Source organism: Lepus europaeus, chromosome 12 (genome assembly GCF_033115175.1).
Source record: "Lepus europaeus isolate LE1 chromosome 12, mLepTim1.pri, whole genome shotgun sequence".
Classification (NCBI taxonomy): Eukaryota; Metazoa; Chordata; class Mammalia; order Lagomorpha; family Leporidae; genus Lepus; species Lepus europaeus.
The window spans coordinates 73,728,060-73,754,858 of NC_084838.1; the positions used below are offsets into that span (position 1 = coordinate 73,728,060).

At 52.5% G+C, this 26,799-nt stretch overlaps 1 pseudogene; it reads left to right on the forward strand.

Annotated features, from left to right (window-relative positions):
• Positions 1-695: 695 nt before the first annotated feature.
• On the forward strand, positions 696-11,823 carry LOC133771314 (sodium-dependent dopamine transporter-like; annotated as a pseudogene).
• Positions 11,824-26,799: the final 14,976 nt, after the last annotated feature.

Genomic DNA, 26,799 nt, shown 5'->3' on the forward strand with positions numbered 1-26,799 from the left:
GGATCCCTTTGCAGGGGCCACCGCAGCCTCCCAGTGCTCCTGGTGCCTGGAGAGGGTTGTGGGGCGTGGCCCGGGGTGGGGGAGGAGGGGCACCCCTGATGGCAGGAGGGGAGGACCACGCGACCTCATAAGAGATCAAGCAGAGACTGCACAGCATGGTTGGGCCAGAGCCAGTGGAGGCTTCGCGGAGTTCAGCGCCTCCAGCATCACTGTAGGGCGGGTAGGTAAAGCCGGGCGCCTCCTCTGAGGTCTCCGTGGCTCGCTGCCCCCTTGCAGACCCCTGGCTGAGGCTGAGGCGCCCTAGGTGCAGGCTACAGCCCTCAGAGGCGCAGTCTCCGAAAGTCATCAGGAGTCAGGGTGTGCGGGGCCAACCAAAGCCGAGGTCAGCGCCCCAGACAGAGTGCAGCGCTGGCCCTGGTCCGCCCCCGCTGTCAGCAAGCCCAGCCAGAGTGCTGGGCTCTGAGGGCTGTCCCAGCCCCCATGAAAACTGGCATCTCCAGCTGTCCTTGTACCTGGCTCTGAGACCCAGGAACGCTGTTTCTTCCCCACAGAGGAAGAAAGTGCCCAGGCCTCTGATCCCGGCGCAGCACAGAGGGCCCGGCTGCTAAGGCTCTGCTTTCTGTGAGTGTTTCTTTCCCAGGTGGGCTGCCGACCCAGAGGGAAGAAGCACGGAATCCTGGGATTGCAGGTCGGCCATGAGTAAGAGCAAGTGCTCCGTGGCACCTGTGTCAGCCATGGTGGTCCCAGATAAGGAGCCCAAAGCCACGGGCCCTCAGGGCGTGGAGCTCAGGCTCCTCAAGGAGCGGAATGGGGTGCAGCTCACCAACTCCACCCTCATTGGCCCGCCGCACGTGGAGGCTCAGGAGCGTGAGACCTGGAGCAAGAAGGTTGACTTTCTCCTCTCAGTCATTGGCTTCGCCATGGACTTGGCCAACGTCTGGCGGTTACCCTACCTGTGCTACAAAAACGGCAGAGGTGAGTACCCCAGAACCCCAGGTGCGCGGCGGTGGTGCTGGGCGGGAGAGCAGCTGTCCCCGCGTGGGCGTCCTGGTTCTGGGCCTGCATTATAGCCAGGTTGTGAGGCCAGGAAGCCGGGACACGTGGGTGCAGGCAGAGGCGCCTCAGCTCTGCTGTTTCCAGAGCTGCTCCCACTTAGGAAGGAAAATTCTCAGAGAACGGTGGCCCCCGGGGCCCTAGTTTGCACGGGGCACAAGCTGCCCGGGACAGCGCCATAGCCCAGCCCCCACCCCTGCCGGAGCTCAGCCAGTCCTGCAGCTGTGGCTGCATCAGAGCCGAAAGCTGAGGTGACGGGCAGCATCCCCTGAAGAGCTCACGTCCCTCTGTTAGCCAGGTGACTCCAAGCTCATTTCCACCTCACCTCGGTCCTCACATCCCCCGCCCAGTTCCCGCAGTCACCCATGGGAACTCTGCAGAGAGTGGAGACTGGGGCCTACGTGCCCAAAGACAGAGCTGAGGGGTCTCCATGCCTCGGCTCCCCACTCCAGAACAGAGGTGTGTCCAGTTAGGGGAATTCAGAGGCTGAACACAGAGACCCCCAGCTGTGCCGGGGGAGGGGCAGGAATAAGAGGAGCAGGCCCCCGCCCCAGCCCCCTGCAGTGGCCACTGCTAGTGAACAGCTCCTGCCATGGGGCAGCTCTGCAGGCTGACTCCTGGGAAGTGGGGGCCAGGCTGTCCCCATCACAGGCCCCCAGGGGATAAGGAGGGAGGGCAGTCCCTGGGACCAGGCTAGGGGCGCGGCGTCCATGCATCCTCACTTGGGCCTCAGGAGGAACACGGGGCCCCAACGTGGGGGCTGTGCACCCAGCCTGGGCTTCCTGCTGGAGGGTGGCAGCTGGGCCCGAGGCCCTGTGGAGGAGAGGCGGCCCCTGAGTGCCGGGCGCTGCCTTGCCCGCAGGTGCCTTCCTGGTGCCCTACCTGCTGTTCATGGTGATCGCCGGGATGCCGCTGTTCTACATGGAGCTGGCCCTGGGGCAGTTCAACAGGGAAGGGGCTGCTGGCATCTGGAAGATCTGCCTCCTTCTGAAAGGTAACCTGGCAGGGATGTGGCCCCCAATCCTCAGGCGCTGGCTGCAACCTCCCCACTCTGCTGTGTGTGCGTGCGCCATGCTGCTGCCCGGGGTCCTCCCTAGTGGCCTGCAGTGACCAGGACTGGGGCACATTGTCCCACCCCCAGGTGAGGCCATCCCGAGGCTCCCCTGTGGTGCTGGGTGAGATAGCGTACCCATCTCTCTATCAGTCTGGGATCCGTCCATCACCCACCCATCCGTCACCTGTCCATCATCCATCCGTCTGTGTGCCTTGTCTTTGTACGCATCCATCACCTGCCTGTCGCTCATGTCTCCGTCATCATCCATGCATATGTTATCTATCATCTGTTATCCACCGTGTTTACACTGTCTGTCCACCCAAATCAGCTGTCAGTCACTCGTCCATCTTACTTATTATTCATTGAGCCCTCGAGGCCACTAAGGCCAGGCAGTGGCACTGGAGAGCCCAGGTGCCCGCCCAGCACCTCATGGGAGCCTGGGAGTGCCATGTGGCATCTCTGTTGGGGGCCCAGCCCCGGGGGTGTCAGGGCCCAAGCAAGCCACCTGGCAGGGAGCACAGTGGATTGGATCCCAGACCTCGGCACCCTGCCCCTGAGCCAACACCGCCCCCTGGAGGCAATGGCTCAGGGACCTTGGCAGGACCCACCCTGACAACCAGCACTCAATGAGATGACCCAGGGGCCCGCCTCATCTCCCCTGAGCCCTGGACAGTCATTGTGATGTCTGGAATAGAGTGCGTGTCCAGTGGTCTCCCCAGATGTGGTCAGTGTCAGCGTTGGGAGGGGCAAAGCTGCCCAGAGAAGGGCGTCTTGGTGCCGGGGGGGCTGAATGCTGGCTCTGCTCGCTGGCCTGCTGGGCAGGGCTGAGGCTCAGGCAGAGACCCGGAGGCCACATTGTGCTGGGGGAGGTCAGTGCTCGAGGACTCACCTGCACACGCTGCCAGTCGCTCATCCCAGCACAGAGAGCCGTGGTCGTTAAAGGCACTGGGGTCTCTGGCCGCCTGTGCCAGACCAGATACGTCACCTTCTCCTTTGTATACAGCTCTGGCTCGGCCACAGGACCTAGCTCTCTGTTGGAGACATGGATGCATTAGCCATGTCCTCTCCGGCTCTGCCCGGGGTGCCTGACTCATGCTGGAAGTCGCTGCTGCGAGAGCTTTGACCAGGGCTGTGTTGGGGTGGCCAGTGGGGTTCAGAGCCTGCAGTGAGGAGCGAGTGGGGAGGGGGGTAGGAGAGGAATGGCCCCACGGTAGCCCCGCCATGGCGACGCCTCTTGCACGTGGCCCCGTGGCCTACTTTGGAGTCCTGAGTCTCGCCTGACTCGGCCCCATGCCCTGCCCCAGGATGTGGACTCAGACCGAATTCACCTCTCCAAGCAGGGACTGGGCTGGGGGACAGCAGTTGGGAGGGGGACACGGGGAGCCCGGTGTGCCGTCCAGCTGTCCCCAAGCGGCAGGTGCCAACGGAGTCCTTGGGTGAACCAGGGGCACGACGTCACTGCGCGGCATGCAGGCGGTGGGCAGCCTTCAGGGGCTTCGGCTCCAGTCCAAGACGGGTCTGTGTGCGGGGGCCGGTGTGGGACCCCTAGGGTGGAATGTGCTCGTAGCCGCCCAGGCTTCTCCATGCTGGTCAGTGAGTAGCCAGTAGAGGCAAGCGAAGCCGCCAGGAGGCCGGGTTCGCTCTGTGTCTCTGTGTGGACGGGACCACTATTCCTGGATGACAGTTTCCTGCCTGGGCTCTGCCACCCTGGCTCTGTGTCCTCTGCGGGATGCTGATTTCCTGGGAGATTGTGAGTGAGGTGGGCGGGCCCTCGGCCTGGCAGCTGCGTCCCACACTGGGGTGCCTGCGTCCAATCCCAGCTCCTCCGTTGCAGATGCCAGCTGCTTGTGGTGATGGCTGAGCATTTGGGCCCCTGCCACCCACGAGAAGACCTGATGGAGTTCATGGCCCAGCATCTGGGGAGTGAGCCAGCAGGTGTGAGCGCTCTGTCTGTCCACAGCTCTTCCTTTCTCTGTCTCTGGTTTGAGTGCACACACACATGCCCACACACACACACACCCAAGCATGCACACACACCCATACACACACATACATACACACACATACGCATGCACAGTCCAGGCAGGCACCAAGGACGCCCAGCAGGGGAGGAATTCTCTCCTGCCCTTCACGGGGACCAAAATGGCTGCTCTACCGGAGCCGCCCTGGAAGCTGCTGTGTGGATGGCAGAGGGGGCCGCGGAGCACACCACTTAGCAGGACTTCCTTCCTAGGCAGTATAATGGCCAAGACGAGCTGCGTGTTCCCTGTGCACCGTGGGTGCGCCACTGCCTGTCCCATTGCATGAAAAGCAGTTAGGGTGTTTTGTGGTAGATGTTTGGAGTGGTCAGGGACGCTCTGCTTCCTACGAAGGTGACTGAAACGCACACAAGACCAGCAAAAAAAAAAAAAAAAAAAACAGGTCCGCGTGCCGCTCTGATCTTCTTGGGAAGCAGACGAGGAGAAACATTTCGTTTTCACTAATGTTTTCTTTAAATTTCGCGTAGTTGAGAGGCAGATCTTCCATCTGCTCGTTCACTCCCCAAATGCCTCCAACATCCGGAGCTGGGCCAGGCCAAAGCTAGAGCCCAGAACTCACTCCATGCAGGTCTCCCACGTGGTTGGCCTACCTTGCTGCCTCCCAGGGTGTGTAAAGCTTAAGTCGGGCAGAGATGGGACCTGCACCCAGGCACTCTTGTAGGGGACGCCGGGGTCCCAAGTGGCATCTTCTCCCCTGTACCCAGTGCCACGCCCATGAACGGTATCACAGAATCAGAGGGGAGTTGGCTTCCTTCACCCCATGTTACAGCAGGTGTCGGATAGCTCTATGGGGCGCGCCCGTGCTGTGATGAGCAGAGACCATGTGTGGACAGGAAGCTGCACTGTGGGGCTGGGTCTCTGCTGGTGTCCCAGGAGCTCCCATGGACAGTGCGTGTCGGGTTCCAGAGCAGGTGTTGGCAGCCGGGGCCAGCTGTGGCAGGCGAGTTCCACCCTGAGCAGGGGTGTGGCAGGTGCCACACCTTCTCCGACCTTGGCTGGGCTGGAACTTGGGTGACTGCATCCTGCATGGCCCCTACCTGGATGGGCTCACCCCTGGTTCAGACGTCAGGCTGGAGAGTGGCCCTGGGCAGGCTGATGAGCGGTGGCTTCCCGTGATTGAGACCCCACACACATCACTGGGGTTTGTGGCCATGCCAAAGGATGCTGGCAGGGCTCCTGAGGGGCCAGGCCAGCAGCTTCTAAAGCCCTGGCTTCCAGCTCAGAGCCCAGGAGCCCACAACTGATACTCTTGCGGCCACCCTGCCAGGGAGCCCTCTCCTCACCAGGCACAGGGGCAGCATCACAGGGAGGGGCCTCAGCCCCACCTCAGAGCCACGGTGGCTCTGCTGGGGAGGAGGCAAAGCCTGACTCAGCTGTGGACACAGCACTGGGTCCAGGGGGACCAGGGCATAGGCCGCCCCTCCTCCCGGAGCTGGGTCCACGCCGGCGTCCCATCAGAACTCCCCTGAGCCCCCAAGAGGCTGAGCACAAGCGCACAAAGCTTTCCCACGGGCCCCCATGGTTAGCCTGAGGCTTCCCTGGAAACCCAGGGACTCCAGAAACAGAGTCACCATGCTTGGTCATTCCCTGCTGACTGGTGGCAGGTCCCCCACCGTGCGGTGGCTGCCCCAGCATCTTCTCCAAGGCAGTGAACTGCACTCCTGGTCCACGTCTGACACAGACACCGTGCAGCACCCCTTCGTCTCACGGTGGAAAATGGCTTCTCCAAAGCTCGAAGAGCAAGAAGACACATGACCCTTCCCACCCCCACTCTCCCACCTGCCCCTGCTCGCCCCTACCCTCCCCACCTGACCCTGCTGGCCCCTACCCTCCCCCACCCTACTCCACCTGACCCTGGCCGCCCAAGTCCACCCCACCCTCCCCCACATGACCCTGCTTACCCCCCACCCTCCTCACCTGACCCTGTCCACCCCCACCCATGCCCACCCTTCCCCACCTGACTGCCCCCACCCTCCTTCACCTGACCCTGCCAATCCCCACCCTCCCCACTGGCCCTGCCTACCCCCCACACTCCCCCATACTCCTCACCTGACCCTGTACACCCCCTCCCATGCCCACCTGACCCTACCCGCCCCCACCATCCCCAACCTGACCCTGCCCATTCCCACCCTCCCCACCTGACCCTGTCTACCACTACCCTCCCCTACCTGACTCTGCTCACCCCCACCCACACCCACCTGACCATGCCTGTCCCCACCCTCCCCCCGACCCTGCTCGCCCCCACCAATGCCCACTTGACCCTACCCGCCCCCACCGTCCCCCACCTGACCCTACCCATTCCCACCCTCCCCACCTATCCCTGTCCACCCTTTCCTCCTCTACTTGAGCATGCTCAACCTCACCCACTCCCACCTGACCCTACCTGACCCTGCTCACCCACACCCACGCTTACCTGACCCTGCCTGCTCCAGCCCTCCCCCACCTAACCCTGCCCTCTCCACCCTTCTTCTCCTGATCCATCCCCACTCTCCCCACCCAACCCTGCTCACCCCACCCTCCCCCTCCTGACACTGCCCACCTCCACTCTCTCTCGACCATCTCCACTTTCCCTCACCCACCTCTACCTGACCCTGCCCACCCCCACCTGACCCCACCTGACCCTGTTCAGCCTTACCCACCCCCACCTGACCTACCTGACCATGCTCACCCCCACCCATTCCTACCCACCCCAACTGACCCACCCACCCCCCTGACCCTGCCCACTTCCAGCCTCTCCCACCCTCCCCCATCTGACCCTGCTTGCCCCACCCAAGCCCAGCCCTCCATATAGGATAGGTGCCTCACAGCCTTGTCATAACCAAACTCTTGCCCAAACTCTCACCTCCCCTGTGGTAGTCTTGTGTGGCCCTGGGATGTCCTAGACACTTGGGTGTGGTTGGGGTGGCCCTGAGTGCCATGAGTGGCCCCAGATGGTGCTGTTGCCTGTGAAACTGGGGCGTGGCAATAGATGGTACTGTTGCTGTGGTTTGGGGGTGTTGCTCCAGATGGTGGTGTTACTGTGATCTTTGGGGTGTGGGCAGCTACAGAGGGCCACGATGACCCAGCATCTCTGGGTGGCACAGGTGGCATGGGCAGTCTGGGGTGCCACTGGGCAGTTACAGTGGCTTTTTGTGGGTCTTGTGGTTTTGCCTGGCCCCAGTCTTCCCTGACCGCCTGGGTTAGGTCATCCTGGGGGGCCCACAACACCCCCAAGTGCCCTTGAGTCAGCTGACCTGACCTGGCAGAGCCTCTGTGGCTGCGTTGGCAGTGGTGACCTTGGCATAGCTGGGTGACCCCGGTGCACAGGCGGTCCCCCAGAGGTGCCCCGCAGCCTCTGGGAAGGTGCAGGGGCCCTTCCCCTCCCCTCCCCTGAGCTGCCACTCTTGCCCTAGGTGTGGGCTTCATGGTGATCCTGATCTCGCTGTACATGGGCTTCTTCTACAACATCATCATCGCCTGGGCGCTGCACTACCTCTTCTCCTTCGTGGCCGAGCTGCCCTAGACCCACTGCAGCAACACCTGGAACAGCCCCAGCTGCTCTGACGTCCGATATCCGCCACAGCAGCGCTGGCCACGACACCAGCCTCAACCACACCTTTGGGACTATGCCTGTGGCCCAGTACTTTCAGTAAGTTGGCCTGGGGGCTGGGTGGGGCCTGTGGTCAACAACCTCCCCTTCCCCTGCTGCCCCAGGCCCTGTCTCTTCCTTGTTTCTCTCCTCTCATTCCTGCTTGGGAGCTAAGCTGAAGCATCCTGCTGTCTAAATTATCAGTGACTGCTCATGACACGGGTCCTTAGCTTGTCCTTGTCAGGGGTGGCTTGTGAGTGCCGCCAGAGCTCCAGGCTGAGCGCTGATGGCGCGTGGCCTCTTCTGTGCTGTTATGGAGTTTGTCTCCCCACAGCACAAGCCCCGAGCTGTTGCCGCTGTTACCACAGCAGAAACGGGGTCCTCAACAGTGGTGGTGCTGGGCTGGCCGGGTCACTGTCTCAGGCACTCCCCGAGTCTCTGCCGCCTGCTGTCACGTCTCTTCCAACCCAAGACTTTCTTTGTGGTGTAGAGCTGCCTCTGTTGCCTCCCTATTGTGCCTTTGGTTATATTTTTACTGTGGTAAGCCTCGGGGGACGTGGGGTTGGCCGTCTGAGCCATTTACAAGTGCGTGAGTCAGGGCGTCAGTGCGGCCACGTTGGGGAGCAACCCTCACCACCCCCACCAGAGTGCTCGAATGGTGCTGCCCAAGCCAACCTTGGTCCTGCAGCAGTGCGCGTCCACACCCTGGCTCTCATCCCTGCCCCGGAGCCCGTCCCCCGCCCACAGTACCTGTGCTCTTGACTGCTCACAGCTCCTGCTCATTGCCCCCTGTCACCATGTCACCTGTGTCTGGTTCCTCTTGGGCGCCCCCCTCTGTGGATTGCGCACCCTGAGCTCATCCCCTGGCCATTTGCTGTGCGCTTGCTCTGCACCTGTGGGACATACGGCCAGGGCTCCGGCTCCCAGGCAGCCCTTAGGTCTCCACTGGGGGCTTTCTGGTACACAGCAGCCCCTCTGACGCCACACTGCCTGTCCTGCATCCCCCTGGCCATGGCCTGGCATCCAGCAGGCTGCGTGTTCTCACCCAGGGGACAGGGTCCTCACAGTCCTGCCCCTGCTCACCACGACTCGGGCCTGGGGACAGCTGGGCTCAGGACCTGTCCCTAGCCCTGCCCTTTGTTCTGCCTTGGAAGGGACCGCCAGGCAGAGAGCTCAGTGACCCCTCCTCACAAACCTCAGTCATGGTCACCTGGTGTGCTTGCGGGCAGGACAGGCATCAGTCACACAGAGCAGTCTGGGCTGAGGGGTCCTGGGAGGGTCGGCTCAGCAGGTGTTGGCCCAGGGAGACCTTTCTGTCATTGGTGGAAAGAAGCCCCAGGTGGCTGGGACTGACCAGGAGAACAGAGCATGGGCCAGGAACAAGGCGAGGAGAAAGAGAGACACAGGCGGTGGGACAGGTGAGGAACGCAGGGGACGCCTTTCCTGCCACCCCACACCTTGCCTCTGTGAGAGCAGCTTGTGCTCCAGAGGACGAGGGTGGTAGTGACGGCTTCACCTGGCCAGGCTGTGGCTGGCGCCTGGGACCCTGACCGACCCCTTGCCAGGCAGCCGGTGGTCGGCAGGGCCTCTGATGCTGGAGTCTGGAGAGACCCAGACCCCCTCCGGGCCCCTCGCTGCCTGGGGCTGTTGTGGAAGGAGGTGGCGGTTGTCTCCAGGGTCCTCGGCTGACCCACGATCAGCAAACTTGGGTGCAAGCGGCCCCTTTCTTGTTCTGTTTTTTAAGGTTTATTTATTTTGAAAGAGTTAACAAAATAGCAAGCTTCCATCTGGTGGTTCACTCCCCGGTGGCTGCAACGGCTGAGGCTCGCCAGGCCAAAGCCAGGAGCTTCTCCCAGGTCTCCCACGTGGGTGCAGGGATCGAAGCTCCTGGGCCATCTGCTGCTTTCCCAGGCCATAGCAGGGAGCTGGATCAAAAGAGGAGCAGACGGGACTAGAACCAGTGCCCATATGGGATGCCGGTGCTGCAGGCAGTGGCTTTACCCGCTATGCCACAGCACCACCCCATCACTTACTCTCCAGGGCAGAGCATGGCCTTCACGGTCAGCCTGGGCTCCAGGTCCAGCCTGCGATGTGACAGCCATCTGTCAGTCACTCCACTTCCTCCAGGCCACCAGAGCTCGGGTGTTGCTGTCAGCTCCATGCCCTTCTTACTTTGCGTCCTGTTCTGCCCTGGAGGGTGGACCTCTCAGACCAAGAGCAGGGGCTACCCGGGGCTCCCCATGGGAGCCAGGACAGAGCCTAGGCCCACAGTGTAGCCCTCCGTGTGGCTGAGCTGGGCCTCGGTGTTCAAGAGCGCAGGCACCTGTGTGCCTGCATTGTTGCTCAGAGCCAGCACCACGTGCCTGCCAGGGCTCCTGGCACTGCCCCTGTGTCCTGACGTGTTGCTCAGAGATAGCCTCACGCACATCTGCCAGGGTTCCCTGGCTCTGCCCATGGGTGGCAGGTGCCCAGAGCTGGGCAGCTTCCACCTAACCTCTCCATGCAAGACCCAGGGCACCCGTTCCTGTTGTGTGCAAGGGCAGGGTCCGGGGCCTGGCTTTCTGTGGGGCCCAGCATGCCACAGCTGGCTTCTCTGCCCATCCCCCGGCAGCCCTAAGTCTCTACCGGGGGCTTTCTGGAGCAGCTGGGCGGGAACTCCCTCTCCAGAGTCCCCTCGCCCTCTTGGCAGGTGTGGGGTGCTGTACCTGCACCAGAGCCTTGGCATCGACGACCTGGGCCCTCCCTGCTGGGAGCTCACGGCCTGCCTGGTGCTGGTCATCGAGCTGCTCTACTTCAGCCTGTGGAAGGGCGTGAAGACCTCGGGGAAGGTGAGCACCGGCTGCTCTGTGGACACCTGCTCTGTGGGTTGGTGGGGTGAGCATGCGGGTCATGGTGGGGTCGGGCAGTGGACCCATGGCCATGGCTGGGGTGGAGGGGGCCGTGGGGCAGGGCTCCAATGGGCAGCACTTACAGTTAAAAAGTGTGCGGCAGGAAGACCTGCAGATGGTGGTTTTTCGATGATGAGAGTGTTGTCCTCGTTAAATGCATGCCAAGGCCACTCTGACCGGGACGGGTCCCCCACGTGTGTGGCCGGGTAGTGCGCACCTGCGGTGCAGTGCCTCTTCCTCCCAGACCTCATCCTTTTCACAAGGTCAAGGGCACCTCTGCGGTCCACGTATATTCGTATATTCCCTGTGTCTCACGCCAGAGAGCAGCTTCCTGCCGGCTTAACACGAAATGCAGAAAAGGATCTCCTTCCTCCCACTTTAATTCCCAGGAGGGTGCCTGTGAGGGCAGCCATGTCACGGGGTCACTCCTGTGCAACCCTGGGCTGCTGGGGTGCTGGCGCCCCCGTCAGAGCCCCCCCCAGTCCCAGCCACCAGTGCCTGTGCTGCCCGGTGATGCTGCCCCACACACAGGTCGTGAGGATTACAGCCACCATGCCCTACGTGGTCCTCACGGCCCTGCTCCTGTGTGACCTGCATCCTGGACACACAGGGTCAGCCGGGCGGCAGGTGCAGCTCCACTGGCTCCCTAGCTAGCCCCTCACACAGGACAGCACGGGGTGCTGCCTGGGTTCCAGCAGGCTGGGCCAACTTGGAAGTGTTGGGTCGGGTTGTTGGCCACACCCCTCACGTGTCCAGGGCGGCCAGCCCAGCACCAGTGTCCAGCACAACACAGGAAGCCAGGTTTGTGAGAGTGGGTGTGGCTGAGGCAGGCACCAGGGGGCCTTACTATGCAGTGCCCTTCTGGGACAGGGACCGGGGCCCCTTTATTTAGCGACACAGCCTGCTCTCACCAGGCACCCTCGGGCCAGCGACTTGGACACAGCCTCAGTGGCCGGCTCCCTGTTAGTGCCGTCTGCTGGTTGACTTGATGGCACAGAGCGCGGGCAGGGGCCTGGTGGTCCCTGGGAGGGCACCGCCCCGCCCCCCACCATGTCCAGCTGTGTGTGTGCACTTCTCTGGGAACTTCTAATGGCCTCCTGCCCCTCCCCCAGGTCTGGATAGATGCGGCCACCCAAGTGTGCTTCTCCCTGGGCTTGGGTTTTTGGGGTGCTGATCGCCTTCTCCAGCTACAATAAGTTCACCAACAACTGCTACAGGTAGGCCCTGAGCTCCGGCGCCACAGAGGGTGGGAGAACCAGGTGTGGACTCGAGGGCAGGGAAGCCGGGTGCCTGCAGAGCCGTTCAGCAATGAGCACCTTCAGTACCGCGCTATCTACTCGCTAGGCAGTGAGCACCTTCTGTACCGCACTGTCTACTCGCTAGGGAGGCATAGAGGCCTTCTGCCTGCTGCTTCCCGCCCCAGGTGCCCGCACCAACCCGGGCTGAGCCGGGCTGAAGCCAGGAGCAGGAACCCCACCCGGCCTCCCACGTGGGTGGCAGGGGCCCAAGCACGTGAGCCAGGACTGCTGCTGCCAGGGAATGCTCTGGCAGGAAGCTGGAGGTGAAGCCAGAGCCAGGCCTTGACCGCAGGTGCCCTGATGTGGGACTAGTGGCTTCCACCCACCCAGGGCTCCTCAAACAGGACTCAAGTGGGGCAGCTGGCAGCAGTCACAGTGCTCGTGTTAAGGAAGGCGCAGACTCACGGGCTGTGTGTGTCACCTTCCGAGGGAACCTTCTAGACTGGACATGCAGCCACATGCGCCCCTCCCAGGACCCCTGGAGTGAAACATGGAGCTCCTCCCCCAGGCCAGTCCCTCCCCCCCCCCCCATGCCTCTCCCTGGGTCAGGGTCTCTGCACTCCGGAGACCCACCTCGGGGAACTTGCTGAACGCTCCCCCTGCCCTGAGCTAGACCTGGCCAGCCGCCCAGGGCCCCAGACCATCTAGAAACAGGAGCAGTGTTTAGCCTGAGGACCTCTGATGTTGCAGTGGTTTGGGTTTACTTTGACACCAGGGGGTAAAAATGTGGTGAAAACGGAGGCAGTAGTGCAGCAAGTGGCCAGAGAGACCTTGGCAGCCCCCGCCGGCCCCGCCCAGAGCCCTCCACAGGCCAGCACAGGGGCCCTCCACCTGGCTCTGCCCCTGACTCCTCAGTGCCCACTCTGGGGCCCCCTGGCCCACCTCCCCACACCCCAAAGTGGTCACAGGGAAGGCAGCACCTGGGGCCCTCCAGAACCTGCTTGGTGATGAGGCCCACGGGAGCCCTGCCTGGCAGCACCCCAGCACACAGGAGATGGTCGTCTGTGCCTCCCACCTGCTCCCACACAGCAGCCAGAGCCTTAGCTCAGCCAGGAGCAGAGGGAGCCCCTCCCCAGACACAGTGAATTGGAATAATGGCTAGAAATTACAGCTGCGGCTTGGCCGGCTCTGACACAGCTCGTCTCATTCCCGCAAGGAATCAACTCCCACCGCCATCAACTCCCTCACCAGGTTCTCCTCTGGCTTCGTGGTCTTCTCCTCCCTGGGGTACATGGCGCAGAAGCACAGCGTGCCCATCCAGGATGTGGCCTAGAATGGTGAGTGCCCTCGTGCCAGGTCATGCATGGTGTCACACATGATGCCACACGTGTCGCCCACAGCAAGAGGGAAGGGTACATGGACATGCATGCTGCCAGCCATGGCCAGAGCCAGTGTCTGTTCCAGGAAGGGAGGACCAAGCCATCCCCCAAGCATGGCTGCAGGCCCATGGCTCTGCACCCAATGTGGCCTTCTGGGAAGGTACCAGCAGCCCGACTCTCCCCAGCAGAGATGTGACATGCTGAGAGGGGAGAGGGGATCTGAGTGACAGTCCCAGAAGTCCCTGAGGTCTCCGACCCTGATCTCCCATGGTTCACCTGGGCTTCTGGCCGCTCAGCACACCTGCACACCTGGGAGCTTCATGGGGGTGGGGTGGGAAACAGCCATGTGGAGGGGGCTGCTGTCACAACAACCAGCCCAGCCCCGTGAGCTCCCACTCGCTCCCTGGGGACCTGATTCAGTCTCGGGAGACTCTAACCCTTCCCTGGGCAGAGCCCTGGCACCTCTCACGACCATCACCCTGGCCACTGAGTATGGATCTTGGCAGGGACAGGCTACAGCATATGGGCAGCCATCAGCCTCGGTGGGCAGTGTTGGGCACGGGTGGGGGTGCCGAGGGACGAGCCTGGGTGCTGCGGCTGCCTGCCTGGCTCCAGTCTTGGGTCAGCCCAGAGCTGCAGGTCCCCTGGGATTTATGGGCATCCTGTCGTCTGTAGAGCCCCTCGCCTGCCTTCAGCCATAGGGTAGCCCCGAGTCAGGGCAGGCTCCATCCTGAGTCCAGTCCTGGCTTCCTCCAGATCTCTCCTCCTGGGGCAGTGACTGCTGCCCTCTCACTCAGACTCTCCATAAGGGTTCAGCATCGCCTGTGTCCCCAGCTCCTGCCAGTTGGCTTCCATGGCACCAGCAGTTCTTGGAGAGTGGCTCCTCCCTGGGACCTAGGGGCCCCTCATAGCAAGAAGCAAGGGGGCTGTGGGCGAGCTGACGCCCAACGCTGTGCTTTCCGGGTGGCAGAAGCTCAGAGCAAACACTTGGGCACGTGAGTGGCTCCTGTTGCATTTACGCCCTCTCCTCTCTCTGCCCTCTGCTGTGATAGACAGCAATGTTGGTGACACCTCCACTGCCCCTGGGTGAAGTCCCCTGTGCATTTTGTGGCAGCAAAGCAAACGCCTCCCATCACTGCTCAGCCCCGGGAGCTCGCGGATGAAGGACCCTTATGGGGGGAGAGGGACAGGAAACTAGGCCTGGGCAGATATCAGGGGCTTCTTAAGAGGTTAGATGTTCCCCAGGGTCCAGCGGGCACGTTCTCTGGGAAGGAAAAGTCTATCCCCTTTAGAGAACCTCTAGGCATGCCCAGAGCAGAGCTGCCACTCCCCTTCGGAGAGTCTCAGTACTCTCCTCAGCATTCTCTTCAGCTGGTTCCCTCAGCACTCTCCTCAGCATTCTCCTCAGCTGGTTCCCTCAGCACTCTCCTCAGCATTCTCTTCAGCTGGTTCCCTCAGCACTCTCCTCAGCATTCTCCTCAGCTGGTTCCCTTAGCACTCTCCTCAGCACTTTCCGGTATGCTAATTGTCCCTCCGAACCGGCCAATCCCATATGCTAATTTGTTGACTATATAACCTGTGTGAAACTGCCGCTCAGGGCTCCTCACCGCCTTAGGTGGGGGCCCGTTTGCGCAAACGTACAATAAATACCTCATGCTTTTTGCATCAACTGGTCTGGAGTCTGGATTTTTGGGCGTCCTCTCGAGCAAGTGGGCATCTCTACAACTGAGAGGTCCAACACGGGGAGCCATCAGCTGGGGCGGATGCTGCCTCTGTGTCGCCCAAGCTGTGACCACTCTCCCCCACCGTGCTGACACAGGGCCCCATGAGACTTCTGGGAGATGGGCCTTCTCTGGTCTTTCACCCTTTCAAACTGCTGGTACTGGTTGCTCCAGGGTGGAGCCGCAGGCTTCTGCTGAAGACAGGGAGCAGGACCAGGGCCAGCTTTGTTTCATTGTTAAGATTGTATTAGATATTCAGAGTCTTTTGTGTTTCCAGTGAATTTTAGGATTGTTTTTTCTAGCTCTGTGAAGTGTGTCCTTGGAATTTTGATTGGGATCACATTGAGTCTGTAAATTGCTTTGGGTGGTATGGACATGATGATGCTATTAATACTCCAACCCATGAACATGGAAGATTTTTCTATTTTTTTGTCTGTCTTCTGTTGCTTTCATTAATGTGTTTGATTTTGCTTTGTGGAGACCATTCAGATACTTGATTAAATTTATTCCAAGGTATTTACAGTTTTTGTAGATATTGTGAATGGGAATAATCCTGTAAGTTCTTTCTCAGCCACACCGTTGTTAGTGTATAAGAGTGCTATTGTATTTAGTGTGTTGATTTTATATCCTGAAACTTTGCTAAATTCTCTGTGAGTTCTAAAAGTCTCTTAGAGTCTGTTGGTTCCCCTACAGAAAGGATAACGTCATCTGCAAGTAGGGATAATTTGACTTTTTCCTTTCCACTTAGTAGCCCTTCGTTTCCTTTTACTTGCCTAATGGTTGTGGCACAAACTTCCAGAAATTTATTGAATAACAATGGTGAGAGTGGGCATCATTATCTGGTTCTGGATCTTAGTGGAAATGCTTCCAGGTTTTCTCCATTCAGTATGAGGTTGGCTATAGTTATTTATTTATTTGTTTATTTTTTATTTTACAGGTAGTGTTATAGACAGTGAGAGAGAGAGACAGAAAGAAAGGTCTGCCTTCTGTTGGTTCACTCCCCAAAAGGCCGCCAAGGCTTGTACTATGCCGAACTGAAGCCAGGAGCCAGGTGCCTCCTCCTGGTCTCCCTTGCAGGTGCAGGAGCACAAACACTCGGGTCACCCTCCACCACCTTTCCGGGCCAAAGCGGAGAGCTGGACTGGAAGAGGAGCAACCGGGACTAGAACCTGGCGCCCATATGGGATACCGGTACCACAGTCGGAGAATTAACCAAGTGAGCTGTGGTGCCTGCCCCTATGGTTTTTATTAATATTGACTTGATCCTATTAAGATATGTCCCTTTTATACCCAATTATTTGTAAAGATTGTATTTATTTGTGAGGTAGAATTTCAGTGGTCAGAGGCTGACCAATCTGAAGCCAGGAGCCAGGAGCTTCTTCTGGTCTCCACATGGGTGCAGGGTTCCAAGCACTTGGGCCATCTTCTACTGCTTTCCCAGGCCATAAGCAGAGAGATGGTTCAGAAGTGGAACAGCCGGGACATGACCTAGCACCCATATGGGATGCCAGTGCCACAGGCAGAGGCTTAGCCTACTATGCCATAGGGCTGGCCCCTACACTCAAATTTTTGATGGCTTTTTATCGTGAAAAGGCATTGCATTCTATCAAATAGTTTCTCTACACTTACTGAGATGATCATATGGTTTTTATCCTTTACTATGTGGACATGATATATTGTATTTGTTGATTTGCATATGTTATCCCTGCATACCTGGGATAAATCCCACTTGGTCAGAGTGGATGATCTTTTTGATGTGTTGTTGGATTAGATTTGCCAGTATTTTGTTGAGGATTTTTGCACCTATTTTCCTCAGGATATTGATTTATATTTCTCTTTTCTGTTGTATCTTTCTCTGGTTTTGGAATGAAGGTGTTACTGGTTTCAGAGAAGGAGTTTGGTAGGATTCCCTACCTTTCAGTTGTTTTGAATAATTTAAGAAGAATTGGGATTAGTTCTTACCTCAGAGTTTGGTAGAATTCAGCATTGAAGCCATCCAGTCCTGAACATTTTTTGTAAGAAAACTTTATTACTGACTCAGCCTTACTCTGGCTTATTGGTCTAGTCACGTCCTCTACATCTTTGTGCCTCAGGTTTAGTAAAATATATGTGTCCAGAAATGGATCCATTTCTTCTACATTTTCCAGTATGTTAGTATATAGCTGCTTGTAGTAATTCCCAATGATTTGTGCTATTTCTGTGGCTTTAGTTGTAACATTTCCTTTTTCATTTCTGATTTTATGAATTTCCATATTCTTCCTTTGTTTCACTTTGGTGCATCAGAAGGGAGCTGGATTAGAACTGGAGCATCTGGGACTCTAACCAGCACCTGCATGGGGTGCCTGTGCTCCAAGAAGTCACTTTACCAGCACTGGCCCCTAAACTTTCTTTTTTTGCTGTGTCCTATCAGTTTCGTTAGGTTGTATTTTTAGTTTCATTCATTTCAAGACATTTTTAAATTTCCATTTTGGTTTCATGTGTGACCTACTATTAATTCAGGAGCAGGTTGTTCTGTCTCCATGTGTTTATTTTCAAGAGTCGCTTCCATTGTTAATCTCTAGTTTTATTCCATTGGGGTCAGAAAGGATACAAGATACGACTTCAATTTAAAGAAATTTTTGACTTGTTTTATGGTCTGGTGTATGGCTTTTCCTCAAAAATGTTCCACGTACTGATGAAAAGAATGTGTATTTTGCGGCTATGGGATAGAATGTTCTGTGTATATCTATTGGATTCCCTTGGTCTTAGTTCAGATTACCTCTGTTGTTTCTTTGTTAGCTGTTTTCCTGGTTGGTCTATGTATTAATTAAAGTGGGATGTTTAAATCCCTCATAATTGTTGCATTAGAGTTTATGTCTCCCTTTAGGTTCATTAACATCTATTTTATCACCTAGCATTTTATGACCTGTCATTTGGTGCATATTTTATGACCTAGCATTGGGTGCATATTCATTTACTACAGTCACATCTTGTTGAATTCATCTCTTAATCATTACATAATGACTTTGCCTCTTTTAGCAGTGTTTGTCTTAAAGTCTGTTTTAATATCACATGTGTATAGATATTCCTGCTTGTTTTGATTTCTTTCATTTGGCTGGAATATCTGTGTTCCACCCTTTCACTTTCAGTCTGTGTATACTGATGAAGTGTGTTTCTTGTACGCAATATCGATGGGTCTTATCTTTTTTTTTTTTTTAATTTTTGACAGGCAGAGTGGACAGTGAGAGAGAGACAGAGAGAAAGGTCTTCCTTTTTGCTGTTCGTTCACCCTCCAATGGCCGCCGCGGTAGCGCGCTGCGGCCGGCGCACCACGCTGTTCGGATGGCTGGAGCCAGGTGCTTCTCCTGGTCTCCCATGGGGTGCAGGGCCCAAGCACTTGGGCCATCCTCCACTGCACTCCCTGGCCACAGCAGAGAGCTGGCCTGGAAGAGGGGCAACCGGGACAGGATCGTTGCCCTGACCGGGACTAGAACCGGGTGTGCTGGCGCCGCAAGGCGGAGGATTAGCCTAGTGAGCTGAGGTGCTGGCTAATGGGTCTTATCTTTTAACCCATTCATTCAGACTGTGTGTTTGAATTGCAGTATTTAGTCTAAATACATATAAGGATATCAATAAGTAATGACTTGGGCCACCCATTTTTTCACAAATATCCCTATTTGTTTGTTTTGAATCTCCTTTGTTCTCTTACCAGGAGTTTTTATGCCTCCACATTCTTTCATCCTGCTGAGTGTCATTTGCTCTTTCTCTGTGAAGCGCATCCTAAGTATCATTTGTGAGGCTTGCTGGCTGATGACAATTCTTTGAATTGTTTGCTTGTCTTGGAAGGTCTTACTTCACCTTTATTCATGAATGAGAGCTTCCCTGGGTGAAGTATTCTGGGTTGCCAGCTTTTTCCTTTTAGGACTTGGATTATATCTCTCCGTTGTCTCCTGGACTGTAGGGCTTATACTGAGAAATATGTTGATCTGGTGGAGTAATATGGCATTTTTCTCTTGCAAATTTTGAGTGTTCTCTTTATAGTTTACTTTAGAAAATTTAACTCTATTGGGTTATGGTGAGGGTCTTGTCTGCTCATGTCTATTTGTGGTTCTATGTGCTTCCTATATTTGGATGTCAGTATCTTTCTCCAAATCGGGGAAATTTTCTGTTACTATTTCAGTGATGATCAGGTAGGTGATTTGAGGCCTCTTGGTCATCATATGCTTTGGTTAGCTGGTCTGATGCTGTAGCTTTTTGGATAAATGGCCTGCCCTGTCACTTCTTGGGATGCTATAGCAAGCAGGTCTCTGTTCTCACATCCTCTTGCTTTGATTGCCCCAAGTACCTTCATCACTGAGAGTTTGAGCTTGACCCAAATAAAGATACCCAGAAGGCTGACTGGTTCTGTATTCTTGCCGTAACATCTTTCATTTTGTCCGCTCTTATTTTGAGATCACTAGCCAACTCTTTAAAACCCATAGGTTTCCTGGTTTGGTTTTTGTCTCCTTAATAAGGCACTAATTCAGCCCCGACATCTAAGTGGCATAGAGACTGCCTCCCAAATGATGAGGACCAAACCAAACTTCCATTGCTGGTTAATATGTATGGTAACAAAAGAAAAAGCAGTAGCTAGAACGCAGTTAAGTTTACCCAAATATTTTCTATTACAACTTACATAAACAAAGCAAAGTAAAGCAGGGACTCCAGCTGCTTTCTAGTCTTGGAGGATTGCTTGCAGATGGGTATCTGAGCCTGACTTTGTTTAGCTGGGGTAGTCTCAGAGACATTCATACTCCGTGATTCAGTAAAAGCCAGAGATGTCAAGGAAGGGAAACTTGCTCATTGTCCGTTATGTACCAGACATGCTAAGCATTTTGTACATACTGGCTCACTTAATTCTGTAGTCACCCTATAAGACAGTTATTTCCATTTGCAGACCCCTGAACATACTTAGCAAAGTTATGTAGCTATTGTTATATAGTAAATTAACAGGAATTTTATGTAGCCTCAAATCTCATTACATTCTTCTACCATCCAATAGCAGATGACAATATGTAGACCTCAGTGCTTTTATTTGGTCCCACTAAATTTGAGGTGAACTGATAACACATTGTGGTTACCAGACTGAAATGGAAGGGCAGATTCAGTAATTGAATACATTTTGTTGGTAGGCAGATGTTTTTAATTTACATCAAGGAGATCCTTTAAGATATTAGAGCAAAATATTATAAGGTTTTGGGCCAATAATAGATTTATAAACATATCTACTACTTGATATTGTTAGTGGCAAAGCTGTATGAATTGTAAGCCGACTTTGATGTTAAGGGTACTGTTTGCTTCTTTTTGGGTGAAGTACAGTGCCATCTTATTGTTTTTTAGACACTATGCTTTCCATGCTTCTGGGTCTCAGCCTTTTATCCAGGGGCAGACAAGGGAACGGCATTTGGGTTCAGTGCCCTTTGCAAGATTGTGTAAGGCTACATAACAAACCTCACTCCAAAACTTAGGTCTCAAAGCCACAACTGTTTTTATTTGGGCACAGTTCTACCATCTTGCCAAGGCATGGTGGGAACAGTTCATCTCTGCTGCAGTAAGCACTGGCTGGGTAGGCTCAGAGCTGGGGGCTGGAAGCATCTGAAGCTATCCCACCTTTGTGTGAGGAACCTGGGCTCCAGGCATCTCTGTTTCTTTGAAGTCTCTCCAACTTAATGTCTTCAGAGTAGCCAGACTTCTCTACCAGCTCAGCACATGACCCAAGAGAAAGTAAGGTAGGCAGGAACAGTATCACCGTTCATGACCCTCTCTAGGAAATCAGACAGCATCATGCTGCTGCATTCTGTTCGTTGAAGCAATCTGAAAGACTGCTCAGGTCCAGTGGGAGTGGAGATAAATTCCTTCTCGATAAGAAAGTGGAAAGTTTCTGGAAGGGCATTGCTGTGGCCATTTTTAGAAAATGCAGACTGCCTCACAGATAAATCAAGCTGCAGATTATGTGCTGGTGCCCAATCTCTGTATCCCTGGGCCTATCGCTCCCACCTAAGGGAGCATATTGGCAGGGAGATGGAATATAATTTATTCTACTGTAACTTAACCATAATGATTTATACTTTTAAAAAATGAATCATTGCACATTTTTGGCATTCTGTCAGCTACTAGAAACACATTGCTAGTGATACACCAGCGGATTAGGCTAATGAGGTAGATGAGACTTTATTTAGATTTTTCACTTTTTAAAGCTGATGCTTGCTTATGTTACTAACTTGTCATCAGTTTTCTGCTTTTGTACCATGTATTTGGGGGTAAATAGCTGAGTATTTATGTTAACAGCTTTGCACAGAAACTTTTGCATTTAAAACTAAATGTGAAGATGATTGCACTTCAGGTAAAATGTTTCCTGAAGGGATTGTTGCAGTATCCTGTAGTACCTGCTGCCTCCTCCTTTGGAAATGAAATGATTATTCAAGACACAATTTCTCCAAGTTTACAAAATTAGTTTCTTTGAAAGTCCTCCTGTAACATGTGGGAATCCTATGGCATAGCGTGGCATGGCATGGCATGGCATGGCATGGCACACAACTGATTTGGCATTAATTAAGCATTAATTAAACTATGTTGTTCTAGACCATTTCTTTTTTTTTAGAGACTTATTTAAATCCCTTCTTAAACTATAAAATATTAAAGATATAAGTTGGGGCAGGCATTTGACCTAGCAGGTAAGATACTGCTAGGGATGCTTGTATTCTATATTAGGGTGCTTGGTGCTGATCCAGCTTCCTGCTAATGTACACCCTGGCAGGCAACAGTGACGGCTCAAGTCCATCGATCCCTGGCATCCACAGAGGAGACCTGGATGGAGTTCCCAGCTCCTGGCTTTAGGCTGGCTGAGCTCTGGCTGTTGTGACATTCGGACAGTTAGTGGGTGGAAGATCTCTCACTGCCTATCTCTTTGCCTCTCAATAAAATGAAAATAAATAGATAGATAGATAGTTAGTTAGTTCATGATCACGATCCCTTCTTAAACTCCATCACAGATCAAACCATCCTGACTTGTGTCAGTCACCCCTTTCTTTATAGTATAATCATTTGTGTGGTAAAATCCTTTGTTCTTTTAGATTTTCATGCAGTACTTTGGAATTACATTAAAAGCATTTCTTATAAAGAGCTTGCACATTGTTGGATTTAATCTTTGGTACTTTATATTTTGCAATTTTTAATGATTTTTCAAGTTGCTTTTCTAAGTGTTGCTGAATATAAACATGTAGTTGATTTCTATGTTAAATTTAGGACTGTCAGATTTGCTAAAATGACTCAGTGGGTGCGTGGTGCAGCGTCCTGTGCTGGAACCTGCGGCTCCTGCGGGCTGTGGGCAGCGGCAGAGCAGGCACCGCCAAGGCCCCGGGCCCCAGACCCGGTGGCGGCGGCGGCCCAGAAGGCAGGGCGAGTGCTGGCTGAGGCTTGAGCAACTCCTGCAGCCTCACCCTTTGGAGGGCCACAGACAGCAGTTTTTATGTATTTTCATGTATTTGAAAGGCAGAGTGAGAAGGAGATCAAGAATGGATGTGCAAGAGAGATTGTGAGAGAGAGAGAGAGAGAGTAAGAGATGTGTTCCATTTACTGCTTCACTCCTCAGATGCATGATGTAGGTGTTCAGAAAAGGGTGGCATCGCCATGGGTGGGAACAGTAAGGAGAGGCATTCTGTGGCAGCTTTTAGATTTAATATTGACCCGAAAGTATGGGTAGAATTTAAGTAGGAAACAGGAAAGGCAGCCCCAGAAGGGCAAAATGTTGCATCTCCTCTTCTTTATCTTGCTTGTAGCCAGCAGCAGGTGTTCTCTGTCTAGTTTTTGTCTGGTCAAAGTCAGACTGTAATTAAGTCACTCTTTTGCTGCCAAGGATCTGTTTATTGTTCAGTCTTAACCTCTTTTCCACAACATGTATGTATACATAAATCTGTTGTCCTGAATTTGTTGATTTAACAAAGCCTATTTTGATTCATAAAATAAATTTTCTCTTCTAATAAACTTCCTGTTGATCAGTGCTAGCTGGCCCCTTCCTACCTTTAACGTGTCTTTCTAAATTTCTTATTATTTAATTAATTAATTCTTAAAAGGCACTTATTAATACATTAGATTCCTAAGGTCACAGCACATGTATCATAATTACTGCAACACGGTTCTCATCAATTCTTACGTTAATGTGATATTAATACAAAGAACATCATCTCTGATACTAAGCAGCCTGTTAACTGCAAAATCTGGGACATTTAAACGTGGATTCTCCTCTGGAAAAAGCCCAGCCATTTGATATAATTTTTGGACAAGTTCTGTGGATACAGAAATAAAGGAAACACACAATAAACTCTGAAGAATGTTTACTAAGAAGAGAGTGTGAATTAAATCTCATTGTAGTATTTCATTACAAGGACTTATTCTTTAACAAAGCAACGCTCCTGTCCTGGGAGGCTAAGTAATCCTTGTTTTTATATTTGTTGCTAAAACCATTTATGTAATTTATCTAAATTATGTCTTACTGGTTTTTGGAACAAGCAGATCGTAAGGGTACATATGTGCAGTCAGGAACATAGCAAAATGTATTTGCTAAGAGAATCTTTATTCGTTCAAGGAGAAGTTACCGAAGAACTAAAAACTATTTGCTTTGAAAATTTTTAGTAGTTTTATATTTAACTAGTAATAATTATAGCTAAGATTTTACTTTCATTCTTGGGAGACTGAATTTTGATAATATACTCATAATATTTTGATATTATGTCATCCTTCATTATCTGTGGGGGATTGGCTCCAAGACCTCCTATGGGGAAATCTGCAGATACCTAAATCTCTTATGAAAAATGTAGTGTTTACATATAATCTATGCACATCCTGCCATGTACTTAACGTGTTGTCGTTTTTAGAAAGCAAGAGATAGAGACAGGGCTTTCATTCAGTGTTGCACTCTCCAGATGCCCACAGTTGCAACTGAACAGGCTGGAGCCAGGAGCCTGGAACTCAATTCAGAACTTCCATGTGGGTAGCAGAGATCCACATACTTGAACCATCCCCTGCTGCCTCTCACAGTGCGTTCCATTAGCAGGAAGCTGGATTGGAAGTGGGGGTGAACTTGATCCCAGGCCCTGAGGGATGCAGATATCCCGCCCAGCATCTTAACCTCTGAGCCAAACATCTACCCCATGCCATATACTTTTAAATTATCTTTAGATAACTTAAAATCCTTAATACAATGTAAGTGGTAAGTAAATATTTGTTATACTATATTGTTTAAGGTCTAGCGACAAGAAGGAAGTGTACATGTTTAGTAGAGACACCCTTTTGTTTTCCTTTTTTTTATAAAACAGATTCTATTTATTTATTTGAAAGTCAGAATTAGAGAGTGGGAAAGATGGGGAGATCGATCCCCCCAAATTGCCACAATGACCAGGGCTGGAACAGGCTGAATCCAGGAGCCAGGAGCTTCCTCTGGGTCTCCCACATAGGTGCAGAAGGCAAAGCACTTGGACTGTCTTCCATTGCCTTCCCAAGCACAGTAGCAGGGAGCTCTCCCATGTACATACAGTGCAAAGCTCTTATGTCTTCATTATATCGCCAAGGCTCACCTCCAAACACTGTTAATTGGGGGTTAGGTTTCAGTATGATTTAGGGAACACATTCAGTCTGTAGTAACAGGTAAGAAACTGCAGCTCAGAAGGGCCCCTAAAAATAGCAGTTTGAAGTGAGTGACAGGTGGGACAGGCATCCAACTTGAAAGTGTTCCTCAAGAGTTTGGAGGAGGACCATGGACAATCATCAAATCTCAAAATGTCAGTTTCACTCATAAACATTACTTTTACTTGCTACTTGTTGAATTCTTTATCTTCTGGAGAATTAAGTTTGTGATTATAAAGAAAACTGAAATTATATCATTGTAAAAATTAAAAGAAAAATAAAAAAGGTGGTGGGAAAGTATGGTGGGAAGTATTAGTATGTTCTGAACCAGTGGATGGAAGACCTCACTGTCTCTCATTCAGTGTTTCAAATGAATAACTGGATCTGTTTAAAAAAAAAACTGTATATATGTACTACAAATAAGTTATTACCAAAAAAAAGTTATTACAAAAATTAGGAGAGAAGGAGGAGTGTTTGAGGGAAGGGAGGGAGAAAGGGGGGCAAGTATGGTTACTTCTTAGAATTATACCTATGAAATACATGAAATCTGTTATCTGTATTAATAAGTAAATGAGGATTATAGGTTAGAACTTCTAAAAAATTGAACAAATCCTTTAGTTGTTAGGAGACTAACTAAAGCAAAATACCAATATGAATTGGCAATCCTTTTTAAAAACAAATTTGAATAATCTCTGTATATTTTGTATATGTTCTCCACATCCCTTTCTCAATGTCCTGTTATTCTAAGATCACAAAGTACTTTTCCTTATGAAATACTTTTTTGATAACTTACTTTAAGGAATACAACATCATACATTTAATATATACAGATTTGGGAACATGATGCTTCTTCCTCTCAACCTCCTTCCCACCGATACTCCTGTCCTCCTTCTGCCTCCCCCTTCCCTTCCCATTCTTATTGTTTACAGATCAACTTTCTGTTAATTTTTATACTCATAAAGCTAGCCCTACCCCAAATAGAGTTTGTCAATAAATATGAAGGGAAAAAAAAGCAAAGAATAAAAGCAAGCAAACAAGGAAACCATTGTTCCTCTAACAGGCAAGGCTAGAGCTGTTCAAAATCATCTCATCTCAAAGTGTCATTTTCTCTCCTATAGATTACATTCTGAGTACTCTTATTAGTTATCACAGATCAGAGAGACCGTATGGCATTTGTCCTTTTGTGACTGGCTCTTTTCGGTAAGTATAATGGTTTCTGGTTGCATCCATTTTGTTGCAAATGACAAGATTTTTTTTAGCAGCTGTGTAGTATTCCATAGTGTATATGTGTGATAATTTCTTTCTCCAGTCTTCAGTTGATGGACATCTGGGTTGATTCCATATCTTAGCTATTGTAAATTGAGCTGAAATGACCATGGGGGTACAGGTCATCCTTTCATATGCTGATTTCATTTCCTTTGGATAAATTCCCAGGAGTGAGATGGCTGGGTCATAAGGTAGGTCTGTATTCAGGTGTCTGAGGTATCTGTATACTGTCTTCCACAGTGGCTGGAGCAGTTTACATTCCCACCAACAGTGGCTTAAGGTACCCGTCTCCCCACATCCTTGCCAGCATTTGTTTTTTGTTAATTTCTGTATGTGAACCATTGTAATGGGGCTGAAGTGATCCCTCATTATGGTTTTGATTTGCATTTCCCTGGCAGCTAGTGATCCTGAGCATGTGTTCATGTATCTGTTGGCCATTTGAATTCCCTCTCTTGAAGAATGCCTGTTCAGTTCCTTTGCCCCTTCCTTACCTGGATTGTTTGTTTTGTTGTTGTTGAATTTCTGGAGCTCTTAATAGATTCTGGAAGTTAAAATCCTTTGTCAGTTGTCAGTTGTAATGTGTGCAAACGATTCCTCCCATTCTGTTGGTTGCCTCTTCACTTTGCTGAGTGTTTCTTTTGTAGTATAGAAACTTCTCAGTCTGATGTAGTCCCACTTGTTAATTTTGGCTTTGATGGCCTGTGCTTCTAGGGTCTTTTCCAGAAGCCTTTTCCTATGCCAATGTCTTGTTGGGTTTCCCCAGTGTTCTCTGGTAATTTGATGGTTTCATGTCGTAGATAGGTCTCTGATCCATTCTGAGTGGATGTTTGTGTAAGGTGTGAGGCAGGGGGTCTTGTTTCATACTTCTGCAGGTGTAGATCCAGTTTCCCCAGCACCATTTGTAGAAGAGACTGTCCTTGTTCTAGGATTGATTTTTGCTCTTTATCAAATTGG